Raw genomic sequence first — 17,808 nt, forward strand, 5'->3', positions numbered from 1 at the left:
TTAAACAGAGAAGTGAATACATCTGTTCACATTTTCATATGTAGACAAAGGAAATTAGTTATAAAGTTCATATGTCAGGGTGTGATGTGGCCTTATCTTGCTCAAGTTAACCATAAGTGAAGTTTATCTTTACTCCAGTATTTTATTAGCATTTACATTGATGTAAGTTTTTGATGTTGTATAATCATCTCTTTTGTTGAAAGTTTGGTTTTAATTTCAATTTTGTTCAATCAATCGCAACTCACAGGTGAACCCTAAATATGCATTAATTTGTCATAGGCCCCTGGAGTCTCGTTGCAGCTCCGTGTTTTGCACTGCCTCACTCTGCTCACACAATTATGGTTGTGAAACATTAACTTAAAAACATAATTTGTGGTTATGAGATTTCCATAATGTGTCACTTCACGTTCCCATGTGATCAAATGCTACCTTTACTTATAAAGGGTTGTTCTGTGTTTTTTAAATTTAGGACACTGGTGCAGTGACTACACATGTTGTCATAGTCACATGAACATGTAACAGCACACTTTCAGCCCAGCTGAAATCCATTGTAGGCATGTCTGTCTTGTCACATTTGTCATATTTGAGTAATGAACTGAGAAATCTAATAATGCCCTCGATAGATAATCGTCTCCTGGGGTGAATTATGAAGAAGAATTATTAATCCAGGAAAAGTCGTTCTGGTTTATGCTCATTTTATTAAGATTGAATGGAGGAGTAATAGAGTGCAGGGCTTTGCTACTTTCTTAACATACATTCGCCCCATGCTGTGAAGTGAAGGTCAGGACGGGGGCTGTAATAAAGCTCAAAATCACGGATCAGACAGGAGTGAAGGGAATCTCATTTCCCTCCCCCGCTCCCCATGCTCATCTCTTCTGTTCTGCCAATATCAGGTGACTACTCTTGGCTGAGTTTCCATAGCAATATGGGCAGTGGGCGGGGATAAAGAGGTACTGATCAGTTTTAATGATAGTGTAGTCTGCCTCTCTGAGCAGGAGATGGAAAGTCTCTCCCAATAGGTTTTGATTAGAACGGCAGAGAGGTGTGGGATTGGGCAGCAGGGACTAGAGTGTACAAGTGCAGGTGTGTGTGTGTTTGCATGAGATGGATGATGTGATGAAGCAAGTAGCTGCGTTGGGGTGGGATAATGACATGGATGAAATCTCTGGCAGGGATCCTAATGGCAGACCATGTAGCTTTCCACATGATGAACATTTGCACTCTTTCCCCATTCTAGTTCTGCAGCAGTGGGCAGCAAGAAAGAACGACCCAGCCATTGTCTTTACTAACTCTGTCTTTCCCAGGACAAGGAAGACCATGAGTCATTCAGAGCCCTTAGTGTAAAAGTCTTTATGTGTGTGCATGCTTGTGTGTTTTGCTGGTAGGTTCTTGGTTGACTGCTTTTGCAACTTCAGACTTGACAGTGGCCGACGACAGGGAGCTGTTTCATCGGCTATAAATACCACACTGCAATGTGGAGCACCGCTCTGGCAGCTGCAGGGGAACTGCTCCGCCATTGCTCACACATGAGGACAGGAAGGGTCAGAATTACACCAGGCACAGACCTTGATTGACCCCTGACATGTTTTATACAAACGTATGGTCTGAATGATTAAATGGGAATATTTGCCCTGGAAGCCGAGCATTTGCAGCCATCATAGACAATGATTACCTACCGCAGGGCTTCATTTGAACCAGGGGAAAGTTGTTGCACATGAAACCACTTTTCTTCTAGAGTTCTTGCCATTGCAGACAGCTAAATGTGAGTGTTTGTGACAAATCCACGTCTGCAAAGGCAGTTAGTAGACTTTCTCAGGACATGGGGTAAATAGTCCTCAACAAACTGAACTGAGACCCTTGTTTAGAGTTGAGAACTCAGAGGCACTTAATTTGCATAATAATTATGTCCTCTGCTTTAGCTACTTGCACAAAATAAGGCCAAGGTTACTTTAATTCAGAAGAAGGAGAAAAACTAGCAACAAAAATAGACAGTAACCGTCTTGCATAGTAGCCAGGTACTTTTCCACAATGTCCTTGCTCTGTGACTGTCTGAATTGCAAGAAAGTCTAAGGGGCCGTTCACATATCGCGCCTAAAACGCATGGAAAATGCTAGGCGCGCTGCTTTCTTCTTCTTTCTAAAGCGCTCGGACAGTTGCGCCCCTGAGCTCTGCTACTAAATTTATTTCAAAATGGCAATCCATAAACAACTATGGTTAGCTGTTCCTTCCTTCCTTCCGTGAGCTTTCAAGGTTGTTACAGGAAAGGATAAAGCTGATTGGTTAGTTCTTGTCACATGACCCGCGGTGCGCTTGCGGCTCTCTGAAAAGTTGAGATGTTTTTAACTCGATGCGGTGCAGACGCGCCTGGAAAAAACGAGCGCGTCGCGACTGTGTCGCTTCCATTATGAGCGCGCATAACGAGCGCCTACATTGGAAATAATGAAAATGAGCACGCAAAAGACGCAATATGTGAACGGCCCCTAAAGCCGCATTTCCACCGCAGGAACTTTACCCAGGAACTAGGGACTTTGGGATGGTACTCGGTGTGTTTCCACTGTAGAAACCAGGAACTTAATAAAGTTCATTGTAAAATAATGCCCCTCAGAAAGTCCCTGTTAGCGAGGTAGTACTTTTTCAAAGTTCCGGAACTTTTGGGGCGGGACTTGGGTGCTAAACATGCTGATTGGTTGAGTACACGCAGCACTGTGATTTCAACCACCATTTATTCATCATTTTCAAAATATTACTGTTATTGTGTCATGAAATGTAATTTTAAAAGTATTTCAGGAGAGAATGTAGTTGTTTAAAACTCAAATCTGTGGTTTATTTATGAAGACAGCGCGTATTTAAAATATATTTTAAAAAGATGTGTTTCGCCGATTTTGGAGACGGACAGCTCCACGCGAGCAGGAACTCAATAATCATGTATCCGCTGAGAGCAGCCTCACCTCACCTCACTTTCTGATATGTATCGCTGGCTCTGATGTCTCTTTAATGGCTAAACATAAAATATAATTTGTTTTGGGTGAGTCTAACAGGTGATCTTTGGTCTGTATTCAATTTATCTATATGTTAAAATGAAAATAAAAAAGGCAAATTAATATAATATTTTGTTTCATTGTAATGGCTGTATATATACACATTTCCATGAACTAAGTACATTTCTGCAGCTATTATTATGTTCAAATAAAAACGAAAGGAGGCAGTGTTATTTGATATCCTATTTCGTTTTATTGTAAATAAACAGTAAGGAAAATTGCAGTAGCCAAGGCGAGCTCGCGGACATCACACTCCCGAGTCGAATGTGCAAAGTCCAAACTACCAACTACCGACCAAAATCAGCGTCCTTTGTATTGAGAAATGCGCGCAGACCTGCATCACCAGTCTATTTGCCTAATCTTCCTGGTACTTTAGACCACGATGGAAACACAGAAAGAAACAGGTCTGGGGGGGAAAAAGTTCCTATTTTGGTGAAAACGCGGCATAATGTGTTTGTTTTCTTCTAAACTCCATCATTCACCTTGCTTTGTCATCTGTGCCAGCAAACACACCTTTCCCAAACAGAGTTGAATTAGACACACCCTTTGGCACACATATCAGCTCAAGCGAGATAGAAACAAGGTGTGAAAAACACAGATCAGTAAATTAGAGTTACAGTAAATAGCTGTTTATGATGGGATTCATTTTGCCAAATCCCAATGATGTTTGAGTTGTAGCAGAATCTGATTTGGCTGGGATTAAAGAAAGTACATATGTGAAACACAAATTTACCTGACTTATAAAACTAGTCCTGTCCAAATATGCTTTAGGATGAATACCCAGGGGACTCATGTCTGAGGTAAAGATGATGGAAGCATTTTTGAGGCATCTAGTCCTGAAGTCTGCATTGCTCAGCACTGACCTGACTGAGACTGCTGTCTCAGCTCAACTGGAGCATGCTCAATAGCATCTCTAATGCCTTGAGGATTGTTAACGGCTTCTCTGGAATAGTTGAGCATCTCTGCGGTGCTCACAAGGATGGATGGAGATCTGCATAAAGAACGACAGGTAGGATGAGAGGGCAGACGATATGTCTGTTGGAATGTTTTTAAACAAACCCAAATTGCAGGGTTAGGGCATCTCATCCAGTAAGTGTCAGTCTTCAGGAGTCATCAGGTTGAGGTAGGTCAAGCGTAGACACCACTATGATTGTTTATTTGGTTGATCTTTTTATCCCCTTTATGCACCAAGTATAGGTGGGGGATTGTCATACTAAGAGGATTGAGGGGATTTTATGATTGGATTTCACCTTGTACTGATATCTTCAAATGTGTCAAGCATATAGACTCTCTGAGTGCATGATACAGCCTATCAGTTGCAGGAGGCATGTTGGGTAATGCACTTTACTTAGCTTGTTGCAGCAACTGCTTCCATACCATTATTTGGTTTATGCCATCCCCATCAACAGTCACTTGTCCTTTCTGTCTCCTGCCCTTCGGGTGGGAAGAAAAAAGATGTTCCAAACCTCACGAGACGCATACATATTAAGTGTGCTTTTCAAGTCCAGATCTGCCCCCTCTCTTGCTATCTGCCCCAACCCCCCCCCCCCCCCCCCTTCTGTTATTCCTGTTTTCGGAAAACTGGTTCCCAACTACTCAATTGTGAAACCAGAGTGTACAATGTAATATTAGAGGGAATGCTTGATGAGACCCGCCTACCCCTACCCCTACCTTCCTGTTTGAACCTTAGCACTCGGAGAACTAGTAAAATATTTGCTTCCCTCCATTACTGTTTGCATAAGCTGAATTAAGCACTTAAGTTGTTGCTTGTTGTTGGTTTTGTGTGGAAATCTCTGCTATACCTTTTAGACTAGAAGCCCAGCTGCCCCTCACCCACTGAGTAGAGTTGTTGGCCCGGGGGTTCAGCTCAGATGGGCTCTGAACAACAGAACAAAAAAACTGTAGCATACCACAACTGGGTTTAAACCAGACAGCTAACTCATGTTGTCTTCGCAGTCTTCCGATTGAATGTTTTCATACTGCTATATTTCACACGTGTCAGTTTGCATGTCAGCATGCTACTTGCAGTTTTGTCTCCATGCATCAGTTATTCCTTAAAAACTACTGCAGGGCAAGGCCAAGTAACCGCTGGCCATTTGAAGTTTAAATCTGTACACTCAGAAGCGCTATGATCACAATGTTTATCTGCTGCCGGTGGTTTTCAGTGGTGCATCACAGGGCAGAGGATGAGTCGAATGCTAATTTGGGACAGAGCCAGAGGAGCAAACCTCATGTGACACTGATGACAGAAAGACAGGGTGCTGTGTGGAGATATGTCACATTCTGGGTTCTGTCATTTTCTTCAGTCTTTTTGAGCAGTGCAGAAAGAGCACAGCCTGGTAAACGGTAAAAGGGTTGAACAAGAACCCTTTCCCTTTTCCCATACCGTGCAGGTGACGAATTGTTTGTTAAAAATGCCCTTTCTTTAACCTCCCTTTCACTCTTTTCATCAGTCTTTTGCAATGTCTATTTTCTTCTTCTTTCCTTCCTTCATTCGCTTTGAAATCGACTTCTTGCAGAGCAGCATCTTTGAGCCAAGCTATTGACTACAGTTTAGACACCATGGAGTAGCATTAGCCTGTGCCAGCGAGAGGCTTGTGTAAGGCAGAGAAGATCCTGTTCGGAGAGATAATCTGATCAGTGGATTTGTCTACTTAATTTTTCACTAATCCTCATAGTGTTGTAGCAAGCCCTTTTGTGTTGAAAAGGCACAGGTTGTCTTAATTGGGATCAAGAGTTGGATTGCTGCTCATGCCAACTGCAATATACTGTGGTTTCACAAGTGGAATTTGTTTTAAGATTTAGTGGATATTGATTTTACTGTATTGCTCGTCATGACTTTATTTAATTAAAGTGTACACTGATAAATGATTATGTGAAGTTGTATTGCTGGTTGTACACCCTTAATATCCTTATACACTCTTTCTTTTTTAAAAACCAATATTAACTTTAAGACAGTGTTTTCAAAGTGTTTTATATTATTTTAACAGATACATTACATTTGTAAAACTGTTGTGTGGTTAGCCCACACTGATTTTGGTTTGGCAAACAGTGTTGTTAATAACATAATAAATCATTCATTAGAGTGAGGTGGTCTATAAATAAATATATACATTTTAAGAAATAATAAAAAATGCCAAACTATGTTTGCCACCATTGCCCCAATCCTCTCAACTCCCCAGGAATTTGAGCATTTGAGACTTATAGACAATTACACCATCTGAGCATTTTTTTATTTGTGGCCCCCAAAATATTAGAATTAATTCAGGAATTTTTTTTTTTCTTATAAATATGCTAAATGCAAATTTGACATTAAACACTCAACGTCAACTACCCAGTATGTATTTTATAATTTCCATTCAAAGTTTCCTTTACAAATGTATAATTTTTTTATTTGCAGCAATAGAGTCGAATTATTCAGCAAGCTATAATTTTACCCTATGTCAGCTATAAATTCATAAACACACTTACTGGAAAACAATGTCATACTCTGATGGGTTGATAATTAAAGTTATATTTGATATAACATTATAATTTTTTGACCTTTCGATCATATGTGAATGTGAGTATGAATGACAGAACAATGATGCAGATAGCAGTACTGTATGGTATGTGGTCTGTTTAGCTGAGGACCTGGCACTGGATGAGCTGCCCTCCTTAGTGCTCCATTGACATCCATGGTAATCAGCGTGCTAAGATACTCTGTTGCTGCACGCTCAACTTTGGTGCGAATGGATGTTTTGGTGCTTCAGTGATTTGCACGGATTATTGGTGTGATCAGAGCGTCTTTTGTGAGCATTAACAGTCATGTATAAACAGGCTATTCGGCACTGGGAAATAGAATTTCAGGGCAGTTGAGATGCCCTTGGGAGGCAATAACAGAGGCGCTCCGCTAAAGGTTCTGAATGCCTGTGGCCTACCGCACGGCACTACTACATTTATTAGAAATCACTCAACATTATTCATTAGCAGCTTCCTTATGTGTTGCATTCATGTGCTAACTTTTTACCTCACATACTAGCTGGAAACCTGGCATGACGTATACGCCATTCTAGCAGGAGGCGGCTTGTGAGAGAGGTATCATTTGTCTGAATGAATCACCTCATCTCCTACTCTCGTGCCGCACACCGAGCGATTTTTACAGCACAGTGTAATTGGCCACTCTGTTTTCCATCTGTTGCTTGCTTGCATTCCTTGTCATATTCCCTCTGCTGTTCTGCCCACCCTCGGCACCAGCGGCACAAGGGAGTTGTGTGTTTTTGCCAACAAGTGACAACAGAAGCAAGATCAAATAGAATTCATAAAAGTCGATAAACATCCGCCTGCCATTTCATTATCTCTCTGTCTCCTCTTTGCGAGCTGGAGGTGTGGGTGCCATTTATTTCCTCAGAGGAAGGCCTCTCCATTCCTGATGAGAACTTTTCCATTTCACGAATTCTTGCCCAGGGCAATGGATCAGACTGTCAGAGTTACTTGCGTCTCTGAACTCCTCCATGATTTATCACTCTGTTTTTTGTTTGTCTTTTTTCCTACAGACAAAGAGTTGTGGCCCATTACATATGTGCCTTGGAGAATACCCCATCCCATTTAGTTCCAATACAGAACCAAAGTTTTTTTGGTTTCTTTTGATTTATTCAAGGTTAGACTCTAGAATACAGCTCTGTAGCTGATGGTGTGAAATTAACACCAATCAAATGTGGGTGCTTTTTGTGCAGCGGTGGGTAATTGTGCTCATCTATTAGCCATTGTAGCGGATTACTTGTAAGACATGACAGACTGACATTTGACAAGAAATGCCATTGCTTAGATGCATAGGCAGTAGGTACACGCTTGAAGAAACACCTATTATTGTCTTGATGAACAGACATCAAGTCATCAGTATTCCTGACACGCTGTTTTTGGGTGCTCTGTCACTCATGTCTATTTGTAAGGTAATATAATATAAACTGAATGTATGTTTAATGTATGTCTGTTTAAGTGTCTAACAATTTTAAAAAAGTTATTTATTCCTGTGATGGCAACGCTTAATTTTCAACAATTTTTCTGTTCTGATTGTTTAGAAATCACTCTAATATGGTGATTTGGTGTCCAGGTAACACTTATTATTATTATTATTATTATTATTATTATTATTATTATTATTATTACCAATGTTAAAAAGAGTTGCGTTGCTTAATATATTTGTGGAACCATGACAAATGTTTCAGGATTCTCTGATGAATTAAAAAGTTCTAAAGAACAGCATTTAGTCTGCTGTAGTCTCCTGGTTGGCAGTGTTGGTTTAGGTGTTTTTTGCCGTGCCAATTTGAGCATGGCTCAAGACAAGACAAAAGCCTATTGTTTTAGGTCTCTGATTAGTTGTCTTACAGGGGTTTGTGTGCATCCTAGGGAGGGCTCCTACACACACTAGAGCACAGAGGACTCATTCACTGTATTCTCATTGTACAGTCTTGTTAAATTCCTGAGTGTTGGTTTGACATTTAACCTCTGTATTTTAAACTTACTTTTCAAGCTGTGGTCTTAGAAAATGCAAACATATTTTTGCATTCTCCTCCCTCTATATAAAGATGTCAAGTACCATATTTTCTCTGAAAGCCTCAGCGACGTGATGTTGACTAGTGGCTGCATGATAAAATTAAAGACGACAGGTTTGTTTATCCCGTGAAAACCCCAAGAAAACATTGTAAAAGATGCCTTGATCTAAAGGGCTGGGAATAGTTGATATTTTTTAAAATGGCATGTTTCTTTGTTGTTTTTTAAAAGGTTTGAAAAGTAGATTGAGTCAGTTATTCAGTTTGATGTGGTTGTATAACTGTGCTGCATTTACTATATAACGTGCACCCATGTAGTTTGCATATTTTTGATATTAATACATTTTGTAGTCAAATGTTGTACTGTATCTTGCCTTCATTATACCTGTCAGGCTTTAATAAAATTTCTGGTAAAGTTGTGCCACAGTAAGAGCATTTTAAAATGTGCCAGTCATGCACTTAGTTTATGAGGCATTTTTATTGCCCCAGCAATGACATTCTCTTATATCAGCCAAGCGTTTGAGTTTCCAACCACTTGTTTCCTGGTCTGTTACTCTGCTGGAGCCTGAAATATTACTACAAATCAATGCATTACTTGTATAAGACTCTAGACTCTAGTTGGACTATCAGGTATAGGTATAAATACGTTATATAGAATAGATAGATAGATAGATAGATAGATATAATATGTATATGTATGTTTAAAGAAAACAAGTAGAGATTCTGCAACTAAATTTTATTCAAGTAAAAACTCTGAAAAATTTAAGTATAACTTTAGGACTACATAATTGGCTTTGGCATTGTGGCAAAGATTTGTGAACATGTTTGAATGAGCTGCTGACTCAGACATGATTGTTTATTTAACCACTTTTTTTTAAAGTAGCAGTCCAGCACTGACTTATTTTGCTAAAGATATCCTAAGAGACGACTTCCTTATGCCCGGATGAACTTGGAGACCAGTAGTGGCCATTCTGCCTGTATGCTCAGTCCGACCAGCCTCGGCCAACAGCCTTCAGATCAATATGACCATCTCAAAATCACTTTGAGTCCCTGCCCAGAACCCAGCGGCAACCATCTGTCAGACAGATTCTCCCAAACACACAGGAACACACCCTCAAATCTGTCTCCATAGCATTACCAATTGTTTGTTCGCTTCAGTCTTCCTTGATCACTGAATATGCCTAGTTCTCCGCCAGCTAAATTACATTTCAACACACACAGTAATTTGGTGCAGAATGGTGAGGGCTTAATGATGCTGAAACTCATCACCCTCATGAAGAAATGTCAGGAGTGCAGAAGGGAGTGTGAGGATTTGCAAGAACCATCAGGCCTGGCACTTCTGCAGGTCAGGTCTGCCATGTTATGCTCTTGCTTGTTAGTTCTACTGTATAAAATCATTTCAGACCATCAGAAAAATCTGTTATGTAGGATGAGGGTTTCCAAACCATATATTTTCACTCGAGAATATTTGTAAGAATTTTACTGCTTTGTTTTGTGCAGGCATTTAATTTTGTTTTTTTTAAGGAGGCAGCTTTGTCAAGGTATAACCAGGTCAGTGTTTACTTCTTTCATAAAAAAAGGGAAAAAAACATTTTATGCTATTTGTTTTGTCTGTGGGGTTGAAAGCTGTTTGGGTCCATGCCAGTGATGTCATTTAATAAACAGACCATTGATCGCTTTTATTTAAAAACTAGATTATCTCATTCTCATTATATGAATGATATTGCTTCTATCAGATAACTGTTGTGTGTATTTTGTTGATATGGGGCCTCATATTTGCAGTGTTGCTTTGTTAATAAATTCTTCTTTCATAGTTGTGCTTGCAACCCTCATAAAATATATGTCGTTTTTGGTTGCCATTTTAAAAATGCGTAGTTTTGATTTTCCTGCCTTCTCTTGTTTCTCCAGCATTTCAATTGCCTTCTTGTGTGTTATACTTAGAGGCCTAATATTGTTGTCATTTGTCAAACAGGACACTATCGATCTAGTCCTTCTATGCTAGAATCTGATGTAACCTGAGGTTAAACACTTTGCTCAAGGGCACGATAATGATAGAACTGGGATTAAGCCAGCTCCTTATGTTACTTTACTGCCACCCCCAAGATAGGTTTCCTCTTTTCCATGATCCAAAATCTAATCCTTTTTGTGTATAATATGCTTTATATATAATTTCTTAAAATGTATTTATGAATAACTCCAAGCAGTTGCTCTTGTATAACACTCTACTAACAAACAGAAACAAACTGTAATTTGTGTGAACGTCAACCCTAGTAGTCAAAAAGGCCCTTGAGAGGGATTTTTTCCTTTTGTGTATTTTTTTTTTTTTATGTACCAGTTTTAACACTGGTCATGCATTATCTGCATCAAACTGCACTTTGCAGGTTCTTTGACAACACAAATTCTGAATCCCCAACAAAAGCAGATTACCAGCCAGCTTTAACATAAGATGAATATGGAACAAATTGGCGGACATAGCCTGAGGAGAAACCACATTTAGCCGAGTTTATTCTTAAACACCCTCCCCACAGCTTCCTCTCTTCTGTCACCCTGCATTTTAGCCTTTGGGGCAACTAACAGCACTGCTTTTGGAATGAAACAAATCATTAATACTGACTGCATAGCCCTAATTCAAATACGAACATCATTTACTGTAATATAATGTTCACATACCCTTCACTCTTGTACCTGTTTTCTTAGAGTTTACTAGCTATGCATCCAGGAACCGGAGAATACTATTGAACGGCATGTGCATGTGAGTTTATGTGTGTTTCCATGCATAAATACATAAATGATTCAAACTGACATGATCAGAAGCTTTATTAGCGTGAAACTAGTAGGGGTGTAAAGAACCTTTAAAGAAGGATCTAAAATATATATGGTATTTTTCTTTTATAAAATACCTTTTATTTGTATTATACATTTACCTAAAGGTAAATCCTGCAACTAATTTAATTTTTTCCGTATAATAATTGTTATTTATTTATTGCTAAGGTTTGCATATGGTGTTGTGTTCTTAATGACAGCTTTCCTAAAAATATATCCTATTCCTAAAATAAGAAATATCCCAATATATCACCTTGCTTACAGTATCGCAACATATTGTATCTCAACCCCATGTCGTGAAACGTATCGTATCGCCAGATTCTTGGCAATATACAGCCCTAGAAGTTAGTCTCATAATTAAAGAAGTGATGCATGCATCACTTTGTATCAGAAGGGCACATGTTGTATGTGGTTTTGTGTTCTTGCTTAGCTTGGGGCTCCATGCTGTTCCCCTTCCCATAATTTTTATATTTCTTTCTTATCCATATTATCATCCACTATAGTATGCAAAAGATCCCCACCTCCATGTTTTAACTCCTGATCTGCACTGCCTGCATGGCTCTGGGGGATGGAACAGCACCTCTCACACATTGCCTCTAGTTTGAGAGGAAATTTATGCTCTGTTTAAAATATTGCACACTTGCTCTATTCAGCATTTGGTTCACAGCCATTAAACATTCATTTGCAAGTCTTAAGTTTTTTCTATTTTAAAACCCCATTAAATCGCATTTTATTTTCTGTATTGATGTATTTCCTATTGCAACAGGAAGCTTGTTTTCTCTCTCTCAATTTTTTATAGCTAGCAGGCTTTAATTATGTCAGAAATGATCTATTGGTGCATTCAAATCCACCTGGGAAGTTCGTATTTATGATTTAGGATGCTGTAATTAAGATGTCAGGCGTGTTCAAATCACTTGGTAGGAGCAAGATTGCAATTCTACAAAGTAAAAAATAACCACTTAAAAAAAAAAAACTTAAAATTATAATTAAACAATGTGCATCAGATGTGTCTTTTTTTAAAGGTGACGTAAATTAAATCTTTATATATAATATTATAATACTGTCATACTGTAAATACAACTCACAGTATATAGTTTTGTTGTTAATGGGGAAAAAAATTATAATTTCATTCATTTCAACAAATTGGCCATCAGTACAGACACTGCTTCTATTGTGTACCTCATATTTTTCACAGACTGAAATAATAGTTTCCCACTTGTAATTCTGGCATTGCTGTGTCGTTTAAATATGAACGTTCCAAATTACCATGCAAATAGAATCACAAACAACAAAGACACAGTAGTGGAGTAGTGGAGAACATTTCTCTATATTTAAATTGAGAATCATTGAACACAGAAAGTATTGTACACAAAAGTCTTATTTCATGTAAAATAAATGCCCGAGGGTTTAGCAAGATCACTGTAAAATAATGTGTGAAAATGAATTAGGACAGACATATAACTGTTAGGGTTTGTTTTTCACTTTTACTACTAGGCTTTTTTAACCACAACATTAATAATAATAATAATAATTAGCTAGTTTTATTTAAAATGGGAAACATATAATTTTAGGTAACACTTTAGGGACCAATTCTTAATGTTTCTTATTAGCATGCCTATTAACATAATGGCTGTTTATTAGTACTTATAACAATAATTGCACATTCATGTTCATTCAATACATACAATCTTTCTGATGTGAATCAAACACACCATATGATTTGCAGGTGGTTTATAGAGCATTTGATTAGACAAACTTTTGTGTAGTGCAGGATGAGTCATTACTTTTCTCTCCCCAGAAGAGAAAGACATGTATCTGCTAAAGTTTATTTTGTCAACCATATGCTAATGTAGGAGTAGCATATAGATGGGTTCAAACTAATAGACACTGACTAAAAGCCTCAAAACTCAAGAGAACTGACAGAAATCAATCAGACTGTGAACACTTGTGTTTGTGTCTGTGGGAGGAAGAGAGGGAGAAAGAGAGTGACATTTGGAGAAATGAAACCAAACAAAGTTTTGTTTCAGACTATTTCAGTCTACCCTGCATTTTTCTTTCTCTCTCCACTTCCTTTTTCTTTGGAATCAACAGTTCTTCTGTGAGGGACCTCAAGACACACACACACACACACACACACACATGGAAATACACTCAGGAACTTAGTTCATTTTGAGGCGGGTGCACACTGTAGGAACACTGCCAAGACGTCGCTATCTTAGACAACATCCGCAGATCGTAAAAGATTTCTTTGTCAGAAAGTCTTTGTTTGCTTGGTGTGACTTCCTCACAGATTAATTGCCTTTGTGGTGAAGCTTCTGATGCAGCTCAGACAGTATCAGAAATGCTGAGTCTTTTGCAGTTGGGCCTTATGACCTTTTCAAATGGTTTTGCTGCAAGTATGCGGAGCAGGTCGGTTATTATGTGCATTGTTAAGCTTGTTTTCACTTTGTTTTCATATTTGTGTATTTAGTGTGATTTTGGCCTTTTGAATTTACACTGTGACATGAAAAAAAACTGAAATTTTACATTTTAATTACCATAATTAATCACAGTCATTAATCATGATTATTTGTATAAAAAAAACTAATCACCAGTCAAAATGTATTAATTGTGACAGACCCATGAGAATGTGACAGACTAGTGATGCACAATGACTATATTAAAATGACAGTACAAGTATACAATTCTTCTGCAGATGCCCTAATAATAAACTTAATTTATTTAGCAGGAAAATGAGTAATTGCAGCTACATTAAACAGTATTGCATTTATTTTGTTTATTTTAAGATTATTATTGCATGATTAAGACATTGACACTAGAAAATTAAATGAATTAATAAACTGAAATACTGCTTAAAAAAATTATACTGCTGAAGCCACTGGTATTTTGAAGATTTTGAAGGTTTTTCAACATAATGTTACAGTGGTCAGGTGGTATAAATTGGATGTATGAGATTTACAATGACACAGACATTTTACAAGTCAGAATCTCATAATAACAATAATTCTGACATGGCATGAATGCACCTTATGTGTCACCAAGTATAAGTGTGCATTGTGAAGTGTGACATAAAAGAATGCTGATGTCGCAAAGTCTGTCAAGGGTTTCTTTGGGGTCACATCATAGCATTATACAATCTGACAAGCAGCTGTCATTAAGGACAGCAAAAATCACATATCATACAGCCTTGACTAGCTGTCTAAGACTGCAGATCTCTTGTCATTTTCGCATACACTTTTCAGTGACAGCATATGTTTGAGAAAGTGTGAGTGTTTTGTGAGGTGCTGGTGAAGCAGCATTACAGGCCTGCCAACACCTCCCACTGCTTTTGACCCCTCCAGGAGATGCAGCCATCCAGAAATGCCCATCTGTGCTTCTGCCTCCTCCAGCGAGATCTGTGTGTGTATGCACTTACACCTGGCGCAGATCCACACACATTTACAGTGTGAATACACTGCAGGACTGTTGGTGGTTTGCTGTTGCCGTCTCATTCCTGCATGCTTGTAGAGACAGTGCTAGCACACAGCTGTGGCCCAGCATGAAGAGAGACAGTGGTGCCCATTACATGACATGTCACCTTTCGTTCAACCTTTAATCTCGAAGACTGCTGACTTACAGCATAAGCTCTACTCATAAGTCAATGTTTTTATTGATCCTGATGCCATATACGTTGTTTTATGCACATGCAGCATGATTCTAAATATCAATGGACTGAAAGGATACAGAGTAGTACAAAAGTACTAGTACTTTGGGACCAAGTCGATTCTTTGGGACCAAGTCTTTTGGAACAAAGTACTTGGTCGATCTAGTACCAGCTGATAGATGGCTGCTTCTAAACACTCCCATGTTTGGGTCAGCATCAATAGTTTCTGCTTACAATGTGTTTTTGCCGTGTTGAGCGTTGCAGCCAATCACAAACATGTCTGATTTTTGACTTTGTGATAGCAATGGACGAAAAAACCCTGAAATGTTAAAATATGTAATTACTTAGTATTCATTAGATTTTTTTACCCAATGTTTACATAATTGAACAATAGTTTAAAGGGTTAGTTCAATCCATATACAGCTATGATCAGCTGATCCTTCATCTTGGCTGAGTTTTCAACGTTGTTACGGGAAAGGATGAAGCTGATTGGTTAGTTGTTGTCACATGACCTGAGGTGCACTTGCGGCATTCTGTAATGTTGAGATGTTTTTAACTCAATGCGGTGTGGACGTGCCTGGAAAAAACTTTGCTTCCTTGAGCGCACAAAAGACGCAATATGTGAATGGCCCCTAAGTGTGGACTTCTTCTAAGGGGGCCTTAATTTCCAAAACTGAACACATTATGTGTTATCCTTTCTGTGAAATCCAGGCTAAAGTCTCAAAATCTAATTATGAGACAACAACAAATCAAAGCTTGATTTCAACCATTGATTTCACATTGATTCCATATGATTTCAATCTTTGACATGGCCTTACTCAGTCAGTATTAAAGATATAATGGTTATATTTTCAGAGAATGTTCTACATTTTTATAAAGGATTTTATGTGGAAAACCGTAAATCACAAAAAAAGCTGGGTTTTCACAGGCAGAGTCAAATTTAAGAGAAATCCCTTGAAAGGAAGAACAGAAGTAAAACCCACTATTCCACTTGGTGTGAATCATGTGAAAAATCTGTGTTATTTTGTTCCATCAGACATGGTGTGAACAGACCTTTAGGGTATAACAGAAATTGCCACTTTTCCTGTGCAAAGATTTTGTCGCCATCCCAAACTATAAGAACAGACACTGCGGTGGAAACCCTCCCTGCAGCTGACTGGGATGCCAATGACCAAACCACTCATAAATCATTCCAATTGGACTTTGCAGAGACAGGATCCACACATCTCCCCTTCCTCAGTCAGAATTCCAATGTCTGGCGCTAAAATATTAAGCACTGGCATCTCATAGGTGCGGTAGCTCTGGAAGAGAGCATTTAATAAAACATAACTAGCTTTGCCTTGTGTGTGCTCTAATACTCAGCACAAGATTTGTGATCGACTCTTCCTTCTTCTATACTGAGAGTGCTGGGCTATGAAATATGAATTCCTTTACTTCCCCCTTGTGGGAAATGATTTTGCTTCACAGGAGACCAGGATTGTTATTTTGATCCAAAATCATATCTAAATTATGCATATTCCTATCTTCCCTAAGAAATGCCATGTTAAAGTCACTTTCGCAGTTGTCAATTCACAGAGTAAGCGGGTGTTATTTGTACCCAACATTTTATGTTGTACCCAACATAAAACAATTCAAGTTGTTTTATGAAAGCCTGTTTCTGCCTCAGAGTTTAAAATAGATACATAAAAACAATGGTAACTGTGCCTTTTTTTCATGCGATTGTGACTTTATAATATAGGTAAGTTTAGTAAGTTTACATGCACTAATTTTTGTTAATGCAAAATAATTCTGTCTGATTACAGATTCTAAAAGTTTTAATTATATAAACCCTACATTTTGCAACCTGATTCATATTTTTGTTTACATTTGCATTTATGTATTTCAAACAAAACTGCATGTAATAAAACTATGGATGTAAATAAAAAAAAGTTGTATTTTCCTATTCATTGAATCCCACCCATTTCAGTCCTAATGTATTATTTGGATGCATATACAGTAAATGTTGCTAATGTGACTTTATATCTCATATTTGCAACTTAGGGCCAGTTTTACTAAGCAGGGCAAATTAGCGTGAGAGAGCAGTTCCAAAACAGTGCAGACGGTTGTGGAAATATCTGCTGTGATTTACTAACAAAGCATAAGTTAAAGAACACAATGCAAAATCTTATTTACATATCGACCAACTTAATATCCTACCATGCACAGTGCAAATTAGCATAGTTGCAAATTAAAGAAGCCACTGTACATTGAAAAGGATTGAAGGGTTGCAAGAAGTTTAGTTAGACCTGGTATTGCTTGACTCCTAGTTGAGGGTTCCAAGTCATCGTTTATTTCCTGTAGCAAATTAAAAATAACATGGCTTGGCAAACGATATGTTCGGATAATGTGTTGTACTGGCATTCCTAATAAATTAATAAGTTTGGAAAAAATCCTCTCTCTTCTACCACACGCTCTGTTCTCTGTGGAAGCAACAATAATTACAGCCATTCCAAGCACAAAATAGGTCAAGACATGCTTTTTTGGGGGCGCTAAATAATAACCCAAATACCAGTAATTTGACGAGCGCAAAAATCTGTAAATTGCGATGCGCGATTCCTTTGCTTCTGAAGTAAAACTCCTACAAATGCTATTCAAAAAGGTCATGGCGTAAAAATAACTAGGGCTGGGTAAAAAATGATTTTTCGATTAATCCTTTTTTTTTTATTTGGTTGATTCAAAATCGATTCTCAATGGCCACAAATGTTTTTTTTTTTTTTTTCATATTTATTTCCTC

The 17,808-nt window shown here is 38.2% G+C and overlaps 1 protein-coding gene across 4 annotated transcripts in view; it reads left to right on the forward strand.

Annotated features, from left to right (window-relative positions):
• The window catches only part of LOC113117265 (alpha-(1,6)-fucosyltransferase-like), an 86,989-nt gene that overhangs the window by 8,988 nt on the left and 60,193 nt on the right, over positions 1–17,808 (forward strand). The window contains exon 2 of one of the 4 annotated variants that reach the window (XM_026285813.1): positions 10,094–10,120. The exons of the other annotated variants lie outside the window; for them this stretch is intronic. The gene's annotated coding sequence lies outside the window, so the exon portion shown is untranslated. The remainder of the gene's footprint in view (positions 1–10,093; positions 10,121–17,808) is intronic. 4 annotated transcript variants of the gene reach the window in all.

This window comes from Carassius auratus, chromosome 17 (genome assembly GCF_003368295.1).
Source record: "Carassius auratus strain Wakin chromosome 17, ASM336829v1, whole genome shotgun sequence".
Lineage (NCBI taxonomy): Eukaryota > Metazoa > Chordata > Actinopteri > Cypriniformes > Cyprinidae > Carassius > Carassius auratus.